Source organism: Pseudophryne corroboree, chromosome 1, assembly GCF_028390025.1.
Source record: "Pseudophryne corroboree isolate aPseCor3 chromosome 1, aPseCor3.hap2, whole genome shotgun sequence".
NCBI classification, from domain to species: Eukaryota; Metazoa; Chordata; class Amphibia; order Anura; family Myobatrachidae; genus Pseudophryne; species Pseudophryne corroboree.
The window spans coordinates 795098803-795125226 of record NC_086444.1 but is presented as its reverse complement, the minus strand read 5'-3'; the positions used below and the strand labels follow the sequence as shown (position 1 = coordinate 795125226).

At 44.1% G+C, this 26424-nt stretch overlaps 1 long non-coding RNA gene across 2 annotated transcripts in view; it reads left to right on the top strand.

Annotated features, from left to right (window-relative positions):
* LOC134910508 (uncharacterized) overlaps positions 1-26109 on the top strand; it is a 40914-nt gene extending 14805 nt beyond the window's left edge. The window contains exons 2-3 of one of the 2 annotated variants that reach the window (XR_010176221.1): positions 20578-23468; positions 23703-26109. This is a non-coding gene — a long non-coding RNA (uncharacterized LOC134910508). The remainder of the gene's footprint in view (positions 1-20577; positions 23469-23702) is intronic. The other variant, XR_010176224.1, reaches the window with a different exon arrangement.
* Positions 26110-26424: the final 315 nt, after the last annotated feature.

Genomic DNA, 26424 nt, shown 5'->3' with positions numbered 1-26424 from the left:
ATTAGGGTCCATAAAGGTCCAAATTTTGGCCTTATCCATTTTCTTCCAAAAAGAATTGGCTTCTCTTCCTGAAGTGCAGACATTTGTGAGGGGGTACTGCATATTCAGCCTCCCTTTGTACCTCCGGTGGCACCTTGGGATCTTAACGTGGTATTAAGTTTCCTCAAGTCACCTTGGTTTGAACCACTCAAGACGGTGGAATTGAAATATCTCACTTGGAAAGTGGTTATGTTATTGGCCTTGGCTTCTGCAAGGCGTGTTTCGGAATTGGCGGCTTTGTCGTATAAAAGCCCCTACCTGGTTTTTCACGTGGATAGGGCAGAATTGAGGACTCGTCCTCAATTTCTGCCAAAGGTGGTCTCATCTTTTCATATGAACCAACCTATTGTCGTGCCTGTGGCTACGCGGGACTTGCGGGATTCCGAGTCCCTGGATGTGGTCAGGGCTTTGAAGATTTATGTGTCCAGAACAGCTAGAATCAGGAAGACTGAAGCTCTGTTTGTTCTGTATGCGGCCAACAAGGTTGGCGCTCCTGCTTCAAAGCAGACTATTGCTCGCTGGATCTGTAACACGATTCAGCAGGTGCATTCTACGGCAGGATTACCATTGCCTAAATCGGTTAAGGCCCATTCCACTAGGAAGGTGGGCTCTTCTTGGGCGGCTGCCCGAGGGGTCTCTGCATTACAGTTGTGCCGAGCAGCTACTTGGTCGGGGTCAAACACCTTTGCAAAGTTCTATAAGTTTGATACCCTGGCTGAGGAGGACCTCCTGTTTGCTCAATCGGTGCTGCAGAGTCATCCGCACTCTCCCGCCCGTCTGGGAGCTTTGGTATAATCCCCATGGTCCTTACGGAGTCCCCAGCATCCTCTAGGACGTTAGAGAAAATAAGATTTTACTTACCGGTAAATCTATTTCTCGTAGTCCGTAGAGGATGCTGGGCGCCCGTCCCAAGTGCGGACTTCTTCTGCAAGACTTGTATATAGTTATTGCTTACATAAGGGTTATGTTATAGTTTCATCGGTTCGAACCGAGTCTATGTTGTTGTTCATGCTGTTAACTGGATAGTTTATCACAGGTTATGCGGTGTGATTGGTGTGGCTGGTATGAATCTTGCCCTTAGGTTAACTAAAATCCTTTCCTCGTACTGTCCGTCTCCTCTGGGCACAGTTTCCCTAACTGGGGTCTGGAGGAGGGGCATAGAGGGAGGAGCCAATGCACACCCAGAATCCTAAAGTCTTTCTTAAAGTGCCCTATCTCCTGCGGAGCCCGTCTATTCCCCATGGTCCTTACGGAGTCCCCAGCATCCTCTACGGACTACGAGAAATAGATTTACCGGTAAGTAAAATCTTATTATATACATATACACTGCTCAAAAAAATAAAGGGAACACTAAAATAACACATCCTAGATCTGAATTAATGAAATATTCTTATTAAATACTTTGTTCTTTACATAGTTGAATGTGCTGACAACAAAATCACACAAAAATTAGCAATGGAAATCAAATTTATTAACCCATGGAGGTCTGGGTTTGGAGTCACACTCAAAATGAAAGTGGAAAAACAGACTACAGGCTGATCCAACTTTGATGTAATGTCCTTAAAACAAGTAAAAATGAGGCTCAGTAGTGTGTGTGGCCTCCACGTGCCTGTATGACCTCCCTACAACGCCTGGGCATGCTCCTGATGAGGTGGCGGATGGTCTCTTGAGAGATCTCCTCCCAGACCTGGACCAAAGCATCCGCCAACTCCTGGACAGTCTATGGTGCAACGTGGCGTTGGTGGATGGAGCGAGCCATGATGTCCCAGATGTGCTCAATTGGATTCAGGTCTGGGGAACGGGCGGGCCAGTCCATAGCATCAATGCCTTCGTCTTGCAGGAACTGCTGACACACTCCAGCCACATGAGGTCTAGCATTGTCTTGCATTAGGAGGAACCCACCAGCATATGGTCTCACAAGGGGTCTGAGGATCTCTTCTCGGTACCTAATGGCAGTCAGGCTACCTCTGGCGAGCACATGGAGGGCTGTGCGGCCCCCCAAAGAAATGCCACCCCACACCATTACTGACCCACTGCCAAACCGGTCATGCTGGAGGATGTTGCAGGCAGCAGAACGTTCTCCTTGGCGACTCAAGACTCTGTCACGTCTGTCACATGTGCTCAGTGAGAACCTGCTTTCATCTGTGAAGAGCACAGGGCGCCAGTGGCGAATTTGCCAATCTTGGTGTTCTCTAGCAAATGGCAAACGTCCTGCACGGTGTTGGGCTGTAAGCACAACCCCCACCTGTGGATGTCGGGTCCTCATACCACCCTCATGAAGTCTGTTTCTGATCGTTTGAGTAGACACATGCACATTTGTGGCTTGTTGGAGGTCATTTTGCAGGGCTCTGGCAGTGCTCCTCTTGTTCCTCCTTGCACAAAGGTGGAGGTAGTGGTCCTGCTGCTGGGTTGTTGCCCTCCTACGGCCTCCTCCACGTCTCCTGATGTACTGGCCTGTCTCCTGGTAGCGCCTCCATGCTCTGGACACTACGCTGACAGACACAGCACACCTTCTTGCCACAACTCGCATTGATGTGCCATCCTGGATGAGCTGCACTACCTGAGCCACTTGTGTGGCTTGTAGACTCCGTCTCATGCTACCACTAGAGTGAAAGCACCACCAGTTTGAAAAGTGACCAAAACATCAGCCAGAAAGCATAGGAGCTGAGAAGTGGTCTGTGGTCACCACCTGCAGAACAACTCCTTTATTGGGGGTGTTTTGCCAATTGCCTATAATTTCCACCTGTTGTCTATTCCATTTGCACAACAGCATGTGAAATTGATTGTCAATCAGTATTACTTCCTAAGTGGACAGTTTGATTTCACAGAAGTTTGATTGACTTGGAGTTACAGTATGTTGTTTAAGTGTTCCCTTTATTTTTGTGAGCAGTATATATATATATATATACAGGTTGAGTATCCCTTATCCAAAATGCTTGGGACCAGAGGTATTTTGGATATCGGATTTTTCCGTATTTTGGAATAATTACATACCATAATGAGATATCATGGTGATGGGACCTAAATCTAAGCACAGAATGCATTTATGTTTCATATACACCTTATATACACAGCCTGGAGGTCATTTTAGCCAATATCTTTTATAACTTTGTGCATTAAACAAAGTGTGTGTACATTCACACAATTCATTTATGTTTCATATACTCCTTATAGACACAGCCTGAAGGTCATTTAATACAATATTTTTAATAACTTTGTGTATTAAACAAAGTTTGTGTACATTGAGCCATCAAAAAACAAAGGTTTCACTATCTCACTCTCACTCAAAAAAGTCCGTATTTCGGAATATTCCGTATTTCGGAATATTTGGATATGGGATACTCAACCTGTATATATATATATATATAGTGATTCAAAAGTCGCAGTACACCCTTTTGTTTCAAAAACTGTGCAGAAAATGGGAAAACTGACTTAGATTCAAGATGGCGCCCATGTTCGGTACATACCCTAAAAGATAGGCCACCTGACCCATACCTATAACACAGATATGTGGGTGCTGCACATGGAAAAGGTTAAGTACAGAGATCAGTATGATCAGGTGTGCAGATAAAGTAAGTTATCCCATTGCCAATACACTGCAGACTGCTACTTCATATCATGTGCAAAACAGTAAATGATATGTGAGCGGGACTGCTGAGGTATGTCACAGGGTAATATAGTGTAGAAAATTAGACATCTGCTGTTGTGATCTTGTCACAGAAGTTTATCTGTTACAATAGCATTGCAGACCTCTGTCAGCAATAAATTTATATAAATGTATGAATATAGTATAGAGTGAACATGCCACTGTGATTCTTCTGCCTCAGAGTGTTAAATATACATTATACTCTGGCTGAGAGAGATCCACAGAATACGTTTAGTGAATATGTTTGTTGATAAAAATTCCTTTAAAAAGTCTGGTGCCCTAATTGGGTATTGCAGACAATTTTTATGGGTGAGCCACAATATCCAGAGTAGAAGATGAGGTGAAAGTATGGCTGTACGGTTTGGTACGACGTACTGTTAAGAGATTGGCAAGTGGTACACCATACCGCCCATCACGCAGCTGCTGTGAACACTTTTTTATTACGGTATACCAACGGCATAAGAGGATGCTGATTGGCTGAGAATGGCTGTCTCTCTCAACCAACCAGCGGCATGCAATGCACAGGCACGTTGTACGGGTACAAAGCGGATCGGTGCTGGGCGATGGATTTTATGAAGAATCCATTTACACAGCCGATCGCAAAAGAAGATTGATAGGAAGGAGGCGTTTATGGGTGTCAACTGACCATTTTCAGGGAGTGGTTGGAAAAACGCAGGCGCCTCCAAGCGTTTGCAGGGCGGGTGTCTGACGTCAATTCCTGGGCCGGTCAGGCTGAAGTGATCGCAGCGTCTGAGTAAGTTCACACCTACTCAGAAACTGCAAAAACTATTTTTGTACCACTCGGCTGCACAAGCGTTCGCACACTCGTAAAGTGAAAATACAATCCCCCATAGGCGGCGACTATCTGATCGCAGCGCTGCAAAAAATAGCTAGCGAGCGATCAACTCGGAATGACTCCCAATGTGCACTGCAGGGGGGGAATTTACTAAGCTCCCGATTTTGACCGAGATGGTGTTTTTTCTTCAAAGTGTCATCTCGGGAATTTACTAAACTCAAATCACGGCAGTGATGAGGGCATTCTGGTTTTTTTGGAAGTCCAAGAAAAAAAATACGATTGAATACACCATCGGTCAAACGCGGCTGTTTAGGTATGGAACACGGTCATTTACTAAACATTCGTATTTGAAATCTCTACCGTGAAAATGCATGTGCGTCCGTGAAAAAATACTAATCGTACAAAAAGCCTAAAAAAAACCAGACCTGCTTTTGAGAAGCGTGTTTACATGTGTTGCCAATTCTACATTAGTCACACCTGATTTTTTGGTCCTTTAAAAGGGGCCCCAACACATTTTTCACCACTCTCAATCTGAAATGGCTGCTACTGTGTGTAGTACTGCTGTCTTGTTTGCTGGGGGATACCTGACACTGCTCCATGAGGCTACAATAAACCCAGGCCTGGAAAAACTACAGGGTAAGCAGGTTGTACATGTTCCGCGTAGGCTGGCCATGGCTTGTTTTTGTAGTGTGCGTTTAAACGATAACACATTTGCTGATGACCATGTTATACAGATGCTCCGACTAAATGTAAATAACATTTTCTGTCTGTATGACCTTGTCAAACTGAACATAGACCCTGAGACAGTACGCTCTCGCTCTGTCTCAGGCCTGCACAAACTCCTGGCTGTGTTGCACTTTATGGCTACTGGCAGCTTCCAGGCTGTGACTGGCAATGTAATTAGTATCTCACAGGCCACCTTTTATAAATATTTAATTCAGGTGAGTTAAAACATACATACACGTCTATGTCTAAGTCGTGCTTCTGTAATGTAATAGAACACAGTATTGTATTGATTACAGGTCATGACACTCACCTTTAATTTTGGATTGTCCACTCAGGTTTTGGATGTCTTGGATGCCTACATACATGCCTCTCTCTGCTTCCCTACCCAGGAGTCGCAGTGGCATGCAGTCAGGGTAGCTTTATCTGATCTTGCGGCCATGGCCAATGTTCTGGGTGCCAGAGATTAGCCACACGTTGAGCTGAGGACACCTAGGGGCAGGCAATATATTTCTAACAATACACATCTGGTCCTAGACACTAATGTACAGGTTGTTTCTGTAGCTAATTAAACAAGACACATATTCCGTGTGAGCAATTTATTTCCTACAACAAAGGTATTTTTGCCACAACAAATCAACATAATATTATAATAGACCAAAAATTAGCTGCAGGACACATTATTTTTTTCTTTGTTGTGTGCTGGGTGCCGAGGATTGTGCTGGCTCGTTGCTCCTGGTTCTACTGGAGCGTCTAACTGGGGATTAAACTGGGGTCTGGTTTGGTGTAGTTGTCCCCGAGCTAGAGCTGACTTGGTGTGATGCCAAAACATTAAGGCTTTGGCTGAGTATATTGAGGCTGGCAGTGAGTTGCGTATTAGCTGCAGTGTGGCTTGCTATTATTCGTGACATGTTTTCATTGATAAGTTGGTTGTGTTGGATGACCTGAATTAGGGATTGTTGTTGGCGCTGTTGCTCATCCATGATGCGGACAAGATTTGCTTGCATTTGGCAGTTGTCTGCCCTCATCTGTTCCATGGTATTGGCTATTCTTCCCACTTGAACGATAAGTCTGCCAGAGTTTCGAGCCAGTCTAGGCAGATGATGGGGCAGACTTGCCAGGTATTGGCTTTGTTGGGTAAGGCATGCATAGTTCAGTTCCTGTTGTTTGGCCCATCCGCTCCAAAACTCAGTCTCCATTTGTGTCTGGTGTGGTGTTGTGCTCAATTGTGGCCTGTGGGATGTTTGGGGTGGTTGGGGTATGTCCTGCGGCGTGGTTGTCTGGGTATCATCTATGGGTTGCAGGTGAAGAGTGTATGTATCCTGCTGGTCAGTTTCCTGCTGGGCATCCTCGGCCATGATGGCTGGTTCTGTATGGGGTTGAAGACAGCCAGTATTTAGTAACTTTTTAGCATTGGTCTTACTCTAGCTTTACGTCAACATGCATTTCTTCATAATATTCATGTTTTAATTGATCAATAGTTTGAGGCAAAAACTTGACTATGTTGTTCATCTGTTTGTATAAATATGATGCTTCTATCCTTCACTACTCAGTTGATGTTTTTATTAAAAATTGTTGGACTCTGAGCCACAATTAATGTGCAACCACGAAGAACTCGAACAAATACAAATTAATACATTTACATATTGGGAATGTACCTTCCTTTGGAACAACACACACAATACAATAAATGTGTTTACCAATACACTCATACATTGTTCAAGGCAGTCAGTGGTCTGGCAAAAACTTAAACGAATATAGTGTCCTAAAATGTACACATTAACAATGGTAGAAAAAGTATTACGGTGCACTATGTTTAGAAGTGGTGTTGTTGGCCATGCAAAACAATTGGATGAGACTTAACATTTATGTTGTTTTTTTACACCAAAAATTCTGTGTCAACAATATGTTGATATGGCCAACATCACATCTGACAATTATCCATCTAAAAATACCTTCACACCATCTGATTGTTGTTGATGATTATTGCAAGGATGACTGGTCATTATTTAAATTATATTTTATATGTACTAACAGTGGGGCAGATGTCTAAACATGGAGAAGGCATAAGGAAGTGAAAAAACAGTGATATGTGCAAGGTGTTAAAGGCACAAGACAAACAGATCCAATATGTACATTAACAGTTGTGTTTATTTTGTACTGCTGCCTTTATCACCTTGAACATATCAGTTTTTTTTTAAAAAAAACCTTATGCCTTCTCCAGGTTAATAAATCAACAACACTGTTTGTTTACTTATTTACACGTAATTGTTATGTTTACTCACCAGACAACTGAGGGGATTGTGGATCCTCACTTTGGGGGCTGGCCAATAGAACTAGTGGTGGCACGGCCGACACTGCAGAGATGCGGCGTTGGGGTGGTGATGCTGGTGCTGGAGCCTCAAGACGGCGTCTCTTGGGTGGCCTCGTTGCCACACTAACCGAACCCTGTGATGGGCGCCTTAGTGTAGGTGGATTTGCCGAAGAAGAACCTGTGTGATAAGATAATCATTAACATTTTGTGTTTCAATGTGTTTGCAGAATATGTGTATTCAGTTAAATCTTACCGGCATTGCCAACATCTGCATCTCTTGGCAGTGTTGGCTGTGGCCTGGCTGTGCTGCTTCTCTGGCGTACTGTAGAAATAAGAAGAATGTCCTTATGAACATACTATTTTGGTGATATATTTTCCCAAATTACTGATTGTGATGTTAACATATGTGGCACCTGATGAGAATTAAACTAAACGATGCTTATGCTTTTATGCCTGACGTCATTGGGTTGGTATTCTTTAATTTTGCATAAATTATGTAAAAAATACAATACACAAAGGCAAATAATGCAAACAATTATACGACTTAAAAACAAAACGTCGTAGCTTGACACAACCACAATATTGCACGCTAAGGTATTAATTTTGCACAATAATAATAAAACACTAGTCAAAAATATCTTGGTAAAATTTTAAACATCACAACCAAATATGCATTCAAAAACACATCAAGCACACAAAGGGCAACCCATAACAACACACAATAATCATAAATGTTATAAAATGTATTTCCCAAAAAACTTTGTTTCCAAAAATAAACATTAAAAGCATGAAAACACACCTACAAACATTTACTTTTGACTTACAACACCTGAAAAACTCCAAGGCAACCAGTAACATTTTTTAATTAAAAAAAAAAAAAAAAAAAGAACATCAGGCCTGGCCAACCTGTGGCTCTCCAGATGTAGCGAAACTACACATCCCAGCATGCCCTGCCACAGTTTTAGCATTCCCTAATAGCAAAACTGTGGCAAGGCATGATGGGACTTGTAGTTTTACAACAGCTGGAGAGCCACAGGTTGGCCAGGCCTGCACTACATCACCAACACATTAGAAGAATGAACAAACTGACAACCACAATTAGCTAGAAGACATTTCAGACAACTAAGGACAAAGCACACATGCTTAAATTGTTTATAAGTAAACATAAATAACTCACCATCCTGCCTTGGCCGATCCGAATCCCGGACATGAGTGGCACCAACCACTTCTTGCGGAATGAGTGCACGCACAGGCTCCTCCCAATCTCGGTAAGATGCACGGAAGGGGTGTCCACCCCCGGTTTGGCGGGCCGATTTAGCCTCCTTGGCCATCTTCGCCTTGACACGGCGCTTTATGCATACTTGCCGACTTTCTGGCTGCTCTCTCCGGGAGAGAGCAGCCAGGTCGGCTCAGCAGCGGGGCGGGCAGTGATGGGGAGAGCAGAGGGGGGCGGGCCAGAGGCGTGATGGGGCGTGACAGGCGGAACGGGGTGTGGCTGCGGAAATCGCGTCACGTAAGCCACGCCCCCCACTGTGTAATGCCGCTATTATTGTGTGTGGCATAATGTCTAAGGGCCATTGCAGTATGTGGCATAATGTATACTGGGCATTACTATAAGGAGGAAAAATTACAAATAATGTAAGGGGCATGAATCAGGATTATTTTTCTTTCCAGTGGTGGCTAACGTCTGGGCGTGCAGGTTGGAAAACTGGGGTATAACGTAGTCTTTTCCTGCAATGCCACGCCCCTTTATGTGAAGCCACGCCCATCCCAACGAAGTCACACACCCTATTTCGCAGCGCGCGCATTTATCCCTTTCATAGTGCCAATTATGGGGGATGGGAGGGGGGGGGGGGGCGCCGAAGAATTTTTTGGCTTGGGGGAGAAAAATTTCTAGTTACGCCACTGTGTGCTACACATGCCCCCAAAGAGGAGTGGCCATGCCCGCAGCATGCTGTGGCCACACCCCTTCCAGTGGGGGCAGGGGGGTCCAGGAAGTTGTTGTACCGGGGCCCAGGATTTCTCCTGGCTGCCCTGATGGTAGCTACGCCTTTGCACACCAGTGCCCATTAAGACATTCACTTACCCTGTTGGCACTCAGGTACAGTTAAGCCCACCCCCAGACTCCTATGTAACTAGCCAGAGCCGGCCCTAACCAATATGATGCCCTAGGCAAGATTTTGGCTGGTGCCCCCTAGCACCGCCGCTAGTCAGGGCCATCTTAACAGTAGTGTAGGCCCCTGGGCACAGCAATGCACTGGGCCCCCTACCCATCCTTAAGAGGTAGGCGTGTGGATGCTATCAGCGGCAGCTTTGATGTCCCGCGGGAGTTAGGGGGTGTTCTATCTTCTGCTCAGCATGTAGGACCTGGAGCAATAATTTCTGCTAATTTCGCCTTTACTGCACAGATGGGGCTAAACTGTAGAAGGGGCATTGGGCTGAATGAAGGGGCCCTGGTGCATGACTTCCAGTGTGGTAGGGGGTGTTTAACACGTAGGGAAGGGGTGGATAGTGGAGTGGGCTTAATATTTATAATTTTCCGGTGGGAGGGCAGCTTGCTTGACTGCAGATATCTCAAGTTCCTGAAAATATATTTCCTAGCTTTAAATGGGATACAAAACTAGAGAGTCTCACCTTTCAGATAGTTCTGGGGACTTGGGGATCAGAGTTCAGGAGCCAAAGCAATTCACCAACGAAAATCTAAAACTGCATATTAGGCATGTGGAGCTGGAGCAGGGACCATCTGCTTGAAGGCTGATATCTCTGGTTTTGGGCATAGTAGAGAGAAGCTGCCAGTGTATTCTGAAAGGGGAGAGTCACAGCTTTTGGATTATACCCTCAGACAAACTCTAAGTCAGACAGAACCGGAGATATCCGGCTGGGAAGAGCAATTAACAGGCTTGGATGGGGAACACTGCTTTCAAGTCGGATATCTCCGGTTCCCCAGGGCCGATTTTCAAAAATCTGGTACCCCTGGAAAGAGGGGACCCTCAGCTATCAGCCTAGGGCCCTTATACTGCTGGGGCCCTTGGGCAAGAGCCCATTGAGCCCATACGAAAAGACGGCCCTGCCGCTAGTTCTGCAAGAGATGCCTGACATGAGTCAGCTGGCAGCTCTGCTAACGTCAGGCGCCTTTTGTTTATGAAAATGCATCTTATTTGCATTACTATGTGGCTAGGATGCACAAGCAACTTCTGCTGATTAAAATGATATGCAGCATGCCTATATTCTGTGTGCGACTGTGGCTGCATCTGCATACAAAATGCTACATTACAGTGATTTCCAGGAATACACACAGAATATAGGCATGCTGCATATCATTTTAATCAGCAGAAGCTGCTGGTGCCCCTAAGCATACCAAATGCCCTAGGCATTTGCCTAGTTTACAAAAGAAATACAATATGAGAGTGCGCTTTTCAAATCCAATATAGATTTTATTAATTAAAAAATTAATATTGTATACACACAATTATATATAATCTGCCGGCCGGCTACATAAAAAACTTATTTCAATAAAAAATATCTATATATAATTTGTTAAGACTTAATCCTAAATGCTTATATTCTCAATATGCTGAGTTATTATCCAAATTCTACAATCACTTTTCCCAAATCACTCTGCCCAAGTCCATATATTTATAGGAACATTTTGCCACTTTTTGCACCAGTTGTAATTGATAGCAATCTGTTGAACAAGACCATATAATTTAGAGCCAAGCAGGCTCAGTATTTGCCCACAGTCCGCAATGAATGAAATTCACGGCGCCAGGACGTCAACCGGAAGTGCGTCACTGGAAGCCTGCTTGCGGTTCACCATGCGGTTCACCATGCGTTCCATTTACCGGAAGTGCCCGGCGGAGAATCACGGAGCACTACAAGCTCAGAACACACTTGTTTCATCCACTATGACCACCAATGCAGACATTTGGGAATCTGCAGAGGACTATATAATGGGACTTTATGCAATAATATAAAAGACTAGTTCCGCCGGACCGGAAGTAAGGAAAAAACTACTTCCGGGAACTCCGATTTTTTTTTATATGAATGTTTTTCTAATGGATTCAAATGTTTTGTAAATCAATTCCTTGGATTTACAATGTCCAGAATGAATGATATTGTAGAAATTATGGTTATTATTTATGTCTTTTATGGTATTTTTTATGACCAGGATATGACCCCTTGACCCGGATGTGATTCTCACCAATAGCTTAAATTGCTCATTCTGTTTAGTGCTTGTCATGCAGCCTTGATGAAGGGAGAGATCCCGAAACGCGTCGGCACTGTATGACAAGCTAACCACTACTGAAGGGATTTTTTCCAGACGGACGGAGTGTTGTGGACTTTGGAGAATAGGTTCCGGAGCCGATATCTCCCCTGGACAACATCATAAAGGCACTCACTTCATCTAAATCTGGTAAACCTCTACCTTCACTTGACTTCAAGATTTTAACGTTTTAGAATTACTCACCAGCAAAACAGCAGTATAAATATACTATTCAAAGAATTTTTTTACCATTTTCTGGTAATTTTCCATCCACCACCATTGTTTGCAGCTATTTATAATCAATGGTTTTATTGTGATTCGTTATTAAATTGTACTATTAAATTGTACTGTTTTAAACACACTACACTATATATGTTTATATTCTCTTCCCATATATGGATCCATGTTGTTTGAAAATTGCGGTAAATCCCACGACAGAGGTTTTGTAAGGGAAGTACCAGTTTTTATTTACTCTTATCAAATTAGCGCACACCTTCTGGTCTAATTCTTTCTCAAAGCACTCAGTGAGCTGCTGGCCATGCCCCCAGTCCCTCTCTGCCGGGGAATAGATGCGCACAGCATCTATTCACCGCTGCTCTGCTCAGTGCAGTTAGTGACATGGAGGATCTCCCAACTGCCGCCCCCCCCCCCCCTCCTTCACTGCGAGACACTGTGACCCGCGGGTGGGACAGCGGGACAGACCGTGTCCCGCCAAAAGAATTGAGAGGTATGCATATATTACATGTTACATTAAAGGTATATTTGTATGTTTTATACCTGGAGCTGTCGGTTTCCCCTGCACATATCTACACCTGTGGTATAGTCCTGGTGGTTGCTGTATAGGAAAGAAAGTGAAACTCCATGCTTTGTTCTGGACACTGCACACTGGTGCATGTCTCACCTCAGCTCCTCTCCCCTGCAGCTGTAAGTCTTTCAGGAAGGCTAAGTATCTGTATTTTTTTAATACCTGTCATTGCCTCTGCAGTTCTGGGGAACTGTGCAGTTGTTCAGGGACCTGTGTATTAATTGCCTGTATCTGGGAATTTGTTCTTCCTGTGTCCACTATACATAGTGATATCACGTGGGGACTATGACCGACAAAGCCATACCCATCAAGGCAAAGAGTTTCTTTGGCGTTGTTTTTCACTCGTGCCTGTGTAATGTTAAATTGCTTTGTGGACAGGTGGGTTCTGGAGTGTTGTGCGTGGACAGCCGAGGTATAGTGTTGAGCAAGTGCCAGGGGCTGGCGCGTCTACCCTTGTGGGGCCAATGTTGGGACAGGCTCTGGGTCAGTCAGCCTCTGACTTGGTGAAACTTTTAGCGCTTTATCAGGAGGATTAGGCTAAAGCAGCTTCTGCACCTGTTTCCTTAATGCATGGTTCTGAGTCGCCTCCTCCTGGTGGTGTGACTCCCCTGTCGGTGTCTGATTCACCTTGCAGTGTACCAAGGAGAGTACGGCATTAGGGTTTGAAAAAGTTTCCTCTTATTTGGAATGTTTTTTTAAGTTCTCCAGCTGCACACGGTGCATAAGCATCTTCCTTCTTCCAAGGCTCTGTTGAAAGTTTCAGATTCAGAGGAGGAGGGAAACTTATGATGACAAGCATTATCCCGCAGGGTGAGGCTCTAGAGTCTGCCTAGAGTCATGATGTGGAAGATCTCATTGCTGCTGTGCGCCACTCTCTGGACTGTTTAGATGTGGATTCCCAAATGGAGACTGTGGGTCCATTCATGCGTCAGTGCAAGATGGTAATAACGTTCCCATCTTTTTTGGATCTTTACAGTCTCATCAAGGAGGCCTGGAAGGCCCTGGATAAAAAGTTCTCCTTCCTCGCAAATTTGCTTTACTTTATCCACTTCCAGGCAAATTTCCAAGTGGGAACTGCCTCCCAAGGTTGACACTGCAGTGGCACATTTAGCTGAACATGCAGCTTTTCCTATTCAAGACTCTTTGTCCTTTAAAGATACACTAGATAAAAAAATTGAAAGGTTGTCTCAAGACCATTTTTATAGGTTCTGGGTCGTTATCCGACCTTTACCAACCTCTGCATGGGTAACTCGAGCTATGGAAAATTGGGCCAACTAACTGGTTGAAGGCCTTCACAGTGATTCATCCAGGGATTCCCTACTGGAAATGGCGGAACAGCTTTGCAGTGCATCTGAATATGTGTGTGAGACCATGCAAGACAGTGTTCAGGTGACTTCCAGGGTTTTAGCTATGGTCATCTCTGCTCGATATGCCCTTTGGCTTCATATGTGGAATGCATATGAAAAATCAAAGCTTTCTTTAGAATCTCTTCTGTTTGGTGGGGTGTTCTTTTTGGAACAGAACTGTATGCTATTAATGCCCAGGCTACCAGTGGGAAAAGCACTTTCATTTTGGTGGCTGCTCCTAAACAGCTACGTCCGCTTTTTTGAGCTTTTTGCTCCTCTGTTTGGGGTGGAGCGTCAACTAGGGGTCAATCTGTCAGAAATTCCCCGGCAGGGGTTCGGCTTCTAAGGGCAGAATTTCTGGTGCCAGCTGACACTCTGGGGCCAAAGCTCTGGAGAAGCCTACTGCTTGAAGGGCCTCTCTCCTTTTAGTTTGGTTGCAAGTTGGGGGGGCGCTTGCTCAAATTCAAAGACTGTTGAGTGGAGTCATCGTCAGACACATGGGTGCTGGGCATCATTTACAGAGGTTACATAATTGATCTCAGGTTTCCGCCACCATCGCAGATTTTTGCCACTGCTCTTCCCGGTTGCAGAAAAGAGGGTGGCATTGGACCAGGCTATCATTTCTCTCCTCTAAGACAGCATTGTTGCTGTAATTCCTCTGCAGGAAGAGAAACTGGGGTTATACTTCAACTTGGTCCATGTTCTGAAGCTAAACGACTCATTGTGACCGATCCTGAATCTTAGACAAGGAGAAATGGACCCTGCACCAATCAAACTGTATATATGATTAATAAATATATGAGAAAACCAAAAATAATCAATTGTGGGGAAAGTTCCCCCAAGGGTTATCTATTTGGTGGTGCACTCTGAGTCAGTGGGTATAACAAAATTACACTGAGGGAGAAGAAAGAAGACTCTTGTTTGGGCACACTCTTCTGGAAAGGAATTATTGTAATAATTGTAGGACTTAAAATTAGTTTTTATTAATTTAATAAGAACTAATTTTAAGTCCTATAATTATTACAATAATTCCTTTCCAGAAGAGTGCACCCAAACAAGAGTCTTCTTTCTTCTCCCTCAGTGCGATCCTGAAGCTTTGCAACTTGAACACCAGGCTGTGGGTAGATCATTTTCAAATGGAATCTCTAGATCAGTGATTCACATCATGGGGACTAGCAAATATTTGGCTTCACTGGACGTCAGGGACACGTATCTTCACATTTTTATTTGGACAGGTCATCTCACTCTCCTTCGTTTTGCAGTTGGAACTGATCAATTCCAGGCCCTGCTATTCGGTATAGCCACAGCTCCAAGATCAAGTCAGTGATGGTGAGCTTGCTGCCTAAGGAAGGTATCACAATCATACCTTATTTAGACAATCTTCTTGTGCAGGCCACTTAGCTTTGCAGTTACAAAAGCACCTAGATCGCACAGTGCAAGTATTTTGGCTCACGGCTGGATCCTGAATTTCGAAAATTCTCACCTAATACCTTTTCAGTGCCTTCAGTATCTGGAGGTGGTCTTAAACAGCTCTTTCCAGTGAGTTTTCTTGCTGGAGTCCAAGCACGGACCCTGCAGAACTTAGTCATGACGGTACTGTAATTCCCTCATCCATCAATCTTGTTGTGCATGGCGCTGTTGGCGACAATAGTCTCTACCTTTGAAACCATTCAGGACGTCAGGTTACACTCGCAGGAATTCCAGCGGGAAATTTTCCAGAATTGGACGGGATGCTCAGCATCCCTCTCATCTCAGTTCATCTCAGTTTCTTATTCTGGCCGACAGCACTCGTCAGTCTTTCCATTGGTGGCTGGATTCTGATCATCTCCTCCAGGGACGATCTTTGGTTTCTCTGACTTGGGTTATTGTGACCGCAGACACGAGTCTGTAACAATACCTCTTTGGCTCCAAGGTCTTTGGACACTGTCGGAGACGGTTCTGACGATCAATGTACTTAATCTCCGAGCCATCTTTCTGGCTTTCTTGGGAGCGCAATCCATCCTGGTCAGCTGACCAGTTCGTATTCAGGGGGTAATTCAGACCTGATTGCTAGGGTGCGTTTTTGAATCCCTGCGATCAGGTACTCGCCGCCTACAGGGGTAGGTTATTGTGTGTGTGCAGGTGTGCTATTGCATGAGTAGCAGAACTGCACAAACATCAGTTTGTTCAGTTTCTACTTAGCCCAGGACTTAATCACACGCTGTGATGATCGGGGCTGGAGCTGACGTCAGAAATCCTCCTACAAAACGCCTGGTCCCTCCTGCTTTTTGCCGGGCACTCCCTAGAAACGGTCAGTTGCCACCCACAAACGCCCTCTGCCTGTCAATCTCCTTGCGAATGCCAGTGCGTTCATAATTTTCGCACCATCCCGTCACTGACCAGCGATCCCCGTTGCTGCGGACCATCGCGCCTGCGCATTGTGATGCATACACATGCGTGGTTCAGACTTGATCACAGCCTGTGAGAAAACACACAGCAGTGATCAGGTCTGAATCGGTCCCTCATTCAGACAATACCACAGTGGGGGCATTATGTAAATAATCAGGGAGTCACAAAAAACGCAACAACGATGGTGGAGGCAGTTAATTCAGAAGTGGAGCCTTCCACAGGTGGATCACATGGCCTCTTGACACAACTGCAAGCTTCCACAGTTTTGTGCGAGATCCAGGGACCCTGTGGCTTTCACAGTTGATGCCATGACGGTTCCGTGGGATTTGTATCTAGTGTATCTGTTTCCACCGACCCCAATGTTGCCTTGGTTATGCAAGTGCATCAAGGATCAATGGGTGACAGTAATTCTAATGGCTCAGAGTGGTCATGCAGGTCGTGATACATTGACATTCTAAAAATGTTGGTAGGTTCCGGGTGGCGTCTTCCACTTCGGCTAGATTTATTACAGATTTATTACAACAAGGTCTGTTTCTACATGAGGACCTTCCTCAGTTGGCTATAACGGCCTAGCTTTTGAGACCGAGCTTTTGAAAGTGAAAAGGTTTTTCTGTCATGCTATGCTGCGAGCCTGGAATCTGGATTCATCACGCAACTAGCACATGGAGTATGAAAACGCTACAGAAAAGTATTCATACCTTCAAGAGGAGGGGGCCCGTGTGCAGGCTCCAATCAGACCTCCAGTGTTTCAGTACTGTGCATATGCATGCCTCTGGGAACATGGCACCCATGCCACGTTCCTGGAGACAGCTCTATTGCACAAGCGCGAATCACCAGAAAATGGCCCCGGTGGCCATTATTCCAGTGATATTTGCAGCTCTGAAGCCAGCGCCGTGCCAACGGAGCAGTAAGTATAATTAAATGGAGCACGTGTGCATTGTACACCTTGCACCCATTATAGACACGTGGATGTTAAAAAAGCATCAGTTTATTGGGTTATGGAAAGAGGCTTCACATTAGTCTCAGGTAACATCAGGACAGCTATACTTAGAATGAGAGTCATTTATGGCCAATGGAATAAGATGCATCATGATCAACACTGCACTCTCCTAGGAGAATGTGGCCTCTTTTTGAGCCGTATATCCTCTTATTCTGCAGTTATTTACATGACGTGTAGATTGATGAAAGGACTTTTACAAAGTTATACTTTTAGTTTAAGACTTTGGTTTTTCTGACTTGTGTTTTTTTTGTTTGTATGTCAAAAAATGCATAAATAATAATTCAATTGTAGGCTAGCTACTATAACTTCATTAGCTTTCTGTTCCATTATTATGCTTGGCAATCATAGGGTACTGTAACTTACACCACAGCATCCTGCCGTTTATCTTATGTTTAGATATAAAATGATGCATTAATGGAAATACATAATTCAGTAAGTGTCATTTTAAAGGGGTTATCTACCTATTTATTTTACCTATCCTGCCAGCTTTGTAGAGTATTATTATAACAGGAAGTGCACATACAGTACTTATCACGGCTATCCTGAGGTAATCATTACTACTGCACGGGTCCTAAGTCCTGGTGGTAAGACACTGATGAAGCTGCTTTGCTTCCTGTACTCCATTTCCATCTCTATAGTAATGTGCTATATAGGAGTATCAAGAATACCTGGGTTTCTGAATTACAGTATTTTCTACAATGTGCAGTACCAAACCTGTCCCCACACTCAGGGACGTCACAAGGGTGGTGTAGGCCGCACCCAGGTGTTACCCTTCCAGGTGTGAAGCCAAAATGCCAGCTACAAGCAAAGTCCACAATGTATGAAGATGGGCATTTCATTGTTAACGGTCTATGGGGGGGTTATTCAGGTCGCATAGATAATCAATGCGACCACAATAACCCGGTTGGTGGCGCTAGTGTGCACGCGCAGGTCCCGATATGATCGCTGTGTGGGGGCGGCGTTTTCAGGGCAGCTGCATGACATCACATGCAGCAGCTCTGATCATGAAAATGTCAGCGGACTGTCTGCATACGCAGCCTAGCTACGGCTACAGGGGGTCAACTACAGTTGCTGCGACCGCATTTAAATTGTGGTTGCAGCCACTGGGCAGGCCATTGAGCTTGCTGGGCAGCCTTGCCCTGCGATAGGTGGCCCCCAGCATGCGATAAAATGGATTGCAGATTTAGTTAAAAAGCTGTGGTCCCTCCTTCATATATTGGGGTGACTTTGCGTGGGGTGTACGGAGGCTCCCTGTCATTCGCTGCTATGCTTAGTTCAGATCAGAGCAGTGGTGAATAGACGCTGTGCGCATGCACACAGCATCTATTCCAGTGAGCCAGAGGGACTGGGGGCATGGCCAGCAGATCACAGACCTCTGGCCGTGCCCCCACTGTGGCGAGAATGGGAAGCAAGGCTTGCAATAAAGGCATTCACACTAAGCCATGCCCCCTTTTCATCAGACCATGCCCCTTTTCGGCAGCGGGCAGCTTTGCAGTCCAATGGGTCCCGACTTCTAACCGCTGGATGTTAGGAGGTTGTGATATCGCCCACTCCCCCACCCCCCCAACTTTCCTCTCACCAGTGGGACACTGTGGCAAGGAGGTGGGAAGACGAGACCATGGTTGGAAAGAGGTACTGTCCTGACAAAATTGAGAAAGTTGGGAAGTATTTTGCTAAAAATTATTTCAGTAATTGGCTGGATTTCTTCTTTAAGGTTTGGGGTACTTTTGTGGATTTGTATTAATTGAATCAATACAGTGCTGGAAAAATCAGACAACTATTTGTACATTGGTGGTCATTCCGAGTTGTTCGCTCGCAAGCTGCTTTTAGCAGCTTTGCACACGCTAAGCCGCCGCCTACTGGGAGTGAATCTTAGCTTATCAAAATTGCGAACGAAAGATTCGCAATATTGCGATAAGACATCTCTGTGCAGTTTCTGAGTAACTCGAAACTTACTTTGCCAGTGCGATCAGTTCAGTGCTTGTCATTCCTGGTTTGACGTCACAAACACACCCAGCGTTCGCCCAGCCACTCCCCCGTTTCTCCAGCCACTCCCGCGTTTTTCCCAGAAACGGTAGCGTTTTTCCCACACACCCATAAAACGGCCAGTTTCCGCCCAGAAACACCCACTTCCTGTCAATCACATTACGATCATCAGAACGAAGAAAAAACCGTGAGTAAAATTCCTAACTGCATAGCAAATTTACTTGGCGCAGTCGCAGTGCGGACATTGCGCATGCGCACTAAGCGGAAAATCGCTGCGATGCGAAGAAATTTACCGAGCGAACAACTCGGAATGACCACCATTATTGGCTCCCCGGTGGTATATCTATTATGGCTGCAGGGTGTGCAGTACACTCAGGCACTTGCATAAAGGAGGACAATGTAACCAGTGGCACCACAAGGGGGGTGCGGGCCGCACCCGGGTGTCACCCACCGAGAGGTGATACCAAAATGCCGGCTGCACTGTTACATTACATGCAGCACCTGGCTCCTGTCACTGTGTATGAGCCGACACTGCAGCCACAGCTCTCCCTGTGGGCTGCAGTAACAGTTGCTCCGTTATTTGATCAAATGCCCCTGTGCCTACCTAATACAAGAAAACAAGCTGGATGAAATATGTAAAATTAACTTGGTTAGATACAGGGCGTAACTCCCAGGCAATTGAGTCGCCTGCCTATGGGCTCCAAGCCCTGAAGGGGCACCTGCATGTACAACAGCACCTGTGTGGTTCACAACATGATCCAAGTGTGACCACTGCTCTTCAACTGAGCTCTGAGACCCACCTGCTGCTGCTGCAGAGTTAATCTGCTCTGTCCCAGGAGCCCTGCTAAGACCTGCAATAGGGAACAGGACAGCTCCCGCCTGGTACCGCTCAGCCTGCACTGCACAGCAATTGATGGTGCACCCACCGCTGCTGCTGGACTGTGAGATGGGACCCATCAGGGAAGGCTGATTCTGCATGCTGCAGACGGCTGAATCTCGTAAGTCTGACCCTGACCCACCGGTTGTTGCCACTGCGGGCTCCAATCTCTGTAGCCTGGCTGAGAGCACTCTCTATATAAATCTGAAAGTTGTGTTTGTTTATACACTCATACACACACCATACTTGTTTTTCGCTTTCTATTTTTTGTTTTTTAACCACTTGTTCCCAAAAAACTGCTCAGAAATTGTCTGTTTTTTTATGAGTGAATAAGGTGAAGAACATGATTTTAATAATAAAAAATAAAAAAAGTTAATTTTTTTATTTTTACAGTTTTTTTTTCAAACATCAAAACATCGATCGGGAACATTGTGACCACCTGAACATCGTGACCATCGCAACCAGCTCACAATATTGTTTTTATCCAGTTTAGACCAAAATGTTGCACCAAAGTAGCTGGATGAGTAAGATAAGCGACAGAAGTGGGTGGCACACACACATGACACATCTAGGAGTGGCACTGCAGTGACAGACAGGATGGCAGTTTTATTAACTATGCATTATGTGCTCTGGAGCATTTTTTGGGCAAAGAAATAAGATGCAAAATGGAATTGTCCTTCGGCCCTCCCACCCACCCTTATGTTGTATATATTAAACAGGATATGCACAGTTTAACAAACCAATAATTTCAGTGACAGGGACCGTCATTTGTGTCTGGAATGATTGGTTTGTTTGGGCTCCCACAAAACAATTTTTTAGAAGGACTTCCTCCGTTAAGTTATTACTCTGAGAATGTTGATGAGGTGTTAATTACATCATAATCTTGTACAATAAATTTTATGTCTTTGCCGCAAATGATGTAACATGGAGGAAGTGCCAAGATGGCTAATGTTCCTACCGCTACTAAATATGGCTTCACAAACGGAGCAGATGCTTTCATAAACATTGTCAGGATTGGGGTAAAAATAATCCCACACCCAAGAGGTGGCTTTTTTGGTCTTATGTCCAGGCATCGCAATGGCTTTCTTTTTATCACGGTCAACAACTGCAGCCACCAGTGGCTGACTTACACAAACAACATTATCATCAACATCCTCACTGTCAGATAGTAAACGCATATCCCCCTTATCCTGTCCCACTTCCACACACGAATCCTCAGTTTGTATTATGTCCTCCTCATCAGATTCATCACCCTCCTCATCAGATTCATCACCATATAGACTTGTACTGCTCCCCACATGTGCACATGGTTCAGAAATGGTGGAAGGAGGTGAAAAAGGCTTCTCTATGAGGACAGTGTGAGAAATTTCAGACTCATAGCTGTCGTGGACACCCCTAAACGTTCCTCAAGAATGTCTAATGGTTCTGATTCTGCATGTGCAGTTTGTCTTACTGCCTCTGCAACTAACATTTCTAACATTTATTTTGATATTTTTTTTCTACACCACTCTAAAATTAAATTATTTTACATACCCTGACTTAAGCCCTCTATGCCCCTGGGCATCTGCCTTAGCAGATGGCGTTGATGGACTTGCATTGTCAATGTCATGACTAGTGGCAGCAGCTTCAGCACTAGTAGTAGCCTCCATTTCTATCAACACAAAGTGGGGTTGACCTTCAACTACAGCGTCACACAAATGAGTCAGAAATGTATATAATAATTAATTACACACTGCGGTTGACTTTACCGACAGTGTTGCACAAATGACTCAGAAATTGATATAATAATTGCACACTGCAGTTGACCTCACCAACAGCGTCGCACAAATGAGTCAGAAATGTATATAATAATAATTAAATACTGCTATTGACTTCACCGACAGCGTAGCACAATACGTGTATGAGTAGGAAATAATATACTGTGGTCTGATTTGCAATGTCACAGTACTTATGAAAATAAAATAAAAATGGTATAGTACACTGGGGTACAGCTCAGACAAAAAATATATATTTTTTAAATTTTAGACTTTTTGTTTTTAGCTTTTATTATTTTAATTTTACACTGGTGCAGAGCCCCTGGATGGACGGACAGATCACCCCTTTCAGATACAGCAGACAGAGAGCACCCCTTTTTCAGATACAACAGACAGAGAGAGCACCCCTTTTGCAGATACAGCAAGCAGAGACAGAGAGCACCCCTTTTGCAGATACAGCAGGCAGAGAGCACCCATTTTTCAAATACAGCAGACAGAGCACCCCTTTTTCAGATGCAGCAGAAAACACCCCTTTTTCAAATACAGCAGATAGGACACCCCCACCCGCCGCACACCTCGCCACCCAGTACTGAGATGGACACATCTGTCCAATGCCGGAGTGAAGATGGCGCCGATGCACGGGGAAATTATATAGAAACCAAAACCCGTGAGAACCCGACAGCGGCATGATAATGTTTTGCCTCATTTTGGGATCCGAGTAAGGCGGGAAGTCCTGAGCCGGACTCGGATCTCACCTCGGATCGCTCATCCCTGATCATAACACACATGCAGGTAATGAAGGCTGTTCAGCTGACATGTTTGATCAGTGTATGTAATGGTGATTGTAGAGTGTAAAAACTTTGACTTCTGGAGACTGCAGGGTAGACTCTAAAGGGAATAGCATGCATCTCACCAGGTGACCTAGTTGTAGCACAATATGCATAAAGGTATTGTCACATTAGTGCAGTCATCAATTGGAAGTTACTTTAATTTAGCTCTCTGACCACCATCAGCATGTATTTTTATTCCCAGGCTGCCTTTTCAATGGCACCCCTCAAGGCATGGCTCCCTATGCATAGAAACATAGAATTTGACAGCAGATAAGAACCACTTGGCCCATCTAGTCTGCCCCTTTTTTTTTTTTTATCCTTTATGTAATCTCAACCCTTTTTGAACCCTAATTCTAATGCATGTTTCAGTCAGTATGCACAACCGCAAAATGTCCTGTGTGCATGGGCTATATAGATCTTCAGCAACTCTCATAAACAAAAAAAACAGGACCCTTTCATCTCCAAGTCCAGAAGCTACAACGATCATCCAATCTGTGCAAAGCTTGGGAGGTTCCTTGCCAGTGGAATATGGTAAACCTATTCCCATGCTCGATGTTCAAGTTTCTCAATGGATATTGGATCTAGAGGGCTATATTTTTTAACCTCAATCTGGGAGTAAATACATTATACCCTGACAATCCTCAGTTGGGAAGAAGAAAAATAATAATAAACACACAGAGGTGAAATAAAAGAATAAAAGGTAAAGAAACAAATAATGTTTCACTAAAAATTTTATTATCTGGGTAGACAAAAATGTGTGTGTGTGTGTGTGTGTGTGTGTGGGTAGACAAAAATGTGTGTGTGTGTGTGTGTGTGTGTGTGTGTGTGTGCGTGCGTGTGTGTGTGTGTGTGTGTGCGCGCGCGCTCATATGGCACTATGATTGCATTAGCCCTGTATGGGGGTGATTATTAATATTAATATTTTTCTTTACAGGTAGACTACTGGTCCCCAACAAGGCTTCCAGGACATGATGGCACTTGGAAAATTACAAGCATACCCTGGAATCAAAAGTCTCATGGCATTTGTAGTTCATCTGCACAGAAAAATATTAAAACAAAGACACCCACTCCATAGAAAAAAGTTTTTTATTAAATAAACAAGCCCCCACAATTGTTTACTCAATTCAATGGGAAAGGATTATGTTCGTTCCATGCAGACATCCTAGACAACACTACTCATCCATTGCGGGACTCAGCTGCCAATGAGAGGTCACCCAAGGACACTCTCCTTAAAAATGCATAGAGCTGCGCTAACTGGCAGTTCCTAGTTCCTATATGATCTGTGCAGTATTGCTTCAAACACTCCTGCTGAAAGCAGATCATTTATTTGGGTGGGTTTGCATTTAGTAAATCCAAGGTTTCTACGTATACCAATAATTTAAAAAAAACAATCATTGTTCATTTCTATTCTAAAGTGTGGCTTTTCGTCAGTTTCCCTTCAGTTTGGGCGTTAGTTAGTCTATAGAGCGCATACACACGGTGCAATGTAACCTTACGATATTAGAAACACAGAAACGTAGAATTTGATGGCAGATAAGAACCATTTGGCCCATCTAGTCTGCCCCGTTTTTTTACCATATTTTTATCTCAACCCTTATTTAATCCTTATTTCTTTGTAAGGATATCCTTATGTCTATCACATGCATGTTAAATTGCTCTACTGTCTTAGCCTTGTCGAAGTCGAAAAATATTATAGGCACACACATTACGTACAAATACCACACAGATGGCCTCCGTGCGGGTGCTTGTTCTGCCGTGCTCGCAAGCAACGTATAATCGCTCACGCGGTCTTGCGTGTTAGCACATGGTATGAGTAAATACGGTAACATACGCATTCGCACAGAAAAGGCACAAAAGCCATATTCAGTATTTTATCCATATAGTGCATAACTCACACACAGTCTGTACATCCTTCAATAGCAAGTTACTGCACACACAAATTAATCAAACCACTCATACGCATAGAAAGGCGATTCACAAACAGTGTCTTGAATGTATCAGACTATCTTGTTTACGCAAAGCTTTGTAATCATGGAACATGGACCCTGGTCTATGGGAAAGATAAATACCATTGTTTGCCCCCATTGTTCTAGAGTTGTCCAGTATCTGTTGAAGACAGCAGATACTGGACTGTCATTGTTTTACTAGAAGCCAGGACAAACAAGAAGACAATATCCTACACACAACACAAGCCAGAAACCTTGCTTGTACAATAACTTGAAAAAACTCAATTAACAACTTACAAAAGCACATACCAGACATATAATATATATATATATATATATATATATATCAGAGGTATAACATTTATAGTCTAAACTCATGGTAATATATGTATACTTCATAACTAATTGTAATAGCAGGAATGTATGTGTATATATATATATGTGTATATATATATGTATATATATATGTATGTATATATATATATATATATATCTTGAGGATGGAAATGGATAATCATATGTGTGGGATCATATTGTTCAGGGTCACATAAGCAGTAATCCAGTAGGTATGAGGATATTGGCGCATATTGCAACAATACGTTATTAGTAATACCAGATTTATGTGTGATTAATGTGGTGGGTTTAACTGGTCATGGGGTGGGAACACAGATGTAAACAACAGTAATCACATCTCAAGACTTAGCCATCGCCCACCGCTTGAGCTGACCAATGATCCCCAGTGCACAGGATATGTCCCACCCCCGAACCAATGGAAGAAGAGCATACAGTTTCTATTGTTTCATGCTTTGGAATATTGTATAAAAGCCAAGCCTCCTGGCCGGTCAGGTACATTCTCTGAAAGTCATCTTTCCAGATAGACAGAGGACCGGAACCGGATGGCGCTGGCGAACAAACGTATGTATCATTGATTGTAGCCTGTATCTCTTATGTAATTGTATTATTGTTGTAACCCCCTGTTTAGTAAATAACTGTTGGTGGGTCGGATCCCGTTCCTTTCCTGCTGGGGGTTATAAAGTGTATTCCGCCTCACGTGTAGCTACTCTGTGCTTACAGCATGACGGCGTGCTTACGCAACGTGTACGCATCTGTTAGGGGTTTCACACACACACACACACACTTAGCGGTCGCAGCGGCCTGAACAGATATATATTTAAGGTATTGCTTTTCTTCCTATAAGTTAATCAGCATTAACAGCCTCTACCACCTCTGATGGGAGACTATTCCACTGTCCACTACCCTTTCTGTGAAGTATTTTTTCCTCCAATTTCCCCTGAACCTAGCTCCCTCCAGTCTCAGTGCATGTCCTCATGTCCTGTTGCTTCGAATGTTTCCCTCCTGGACTTTATTAAAACCTTTGATATATTTGTAAGTTTCTATCATGTCCCCCCTTTTCTTTATCTGCTCCAAACTATACATATTGAGATTTCTTAGTCTTTCTGGGTATGTTTTGTGATGCAGGCCATTCACCATTTTATTTGACCTTTTTTGTACAGTCTCTAATGTATTAATATCCTTCTAAAGAAATGTCCTCCAGAACTGAACACAGTATTCTAAATGAAGCCGTACCAATGACCCATGCAGTGGCATTATTACTTCTTTCTGCTGCTGATTCCTCTCCCAATGCAGCCAAGCATCTAACTTGCCTTCCTCACATTGGCGGATCCAGCAGGGGGCGATGAGGGCGATCGC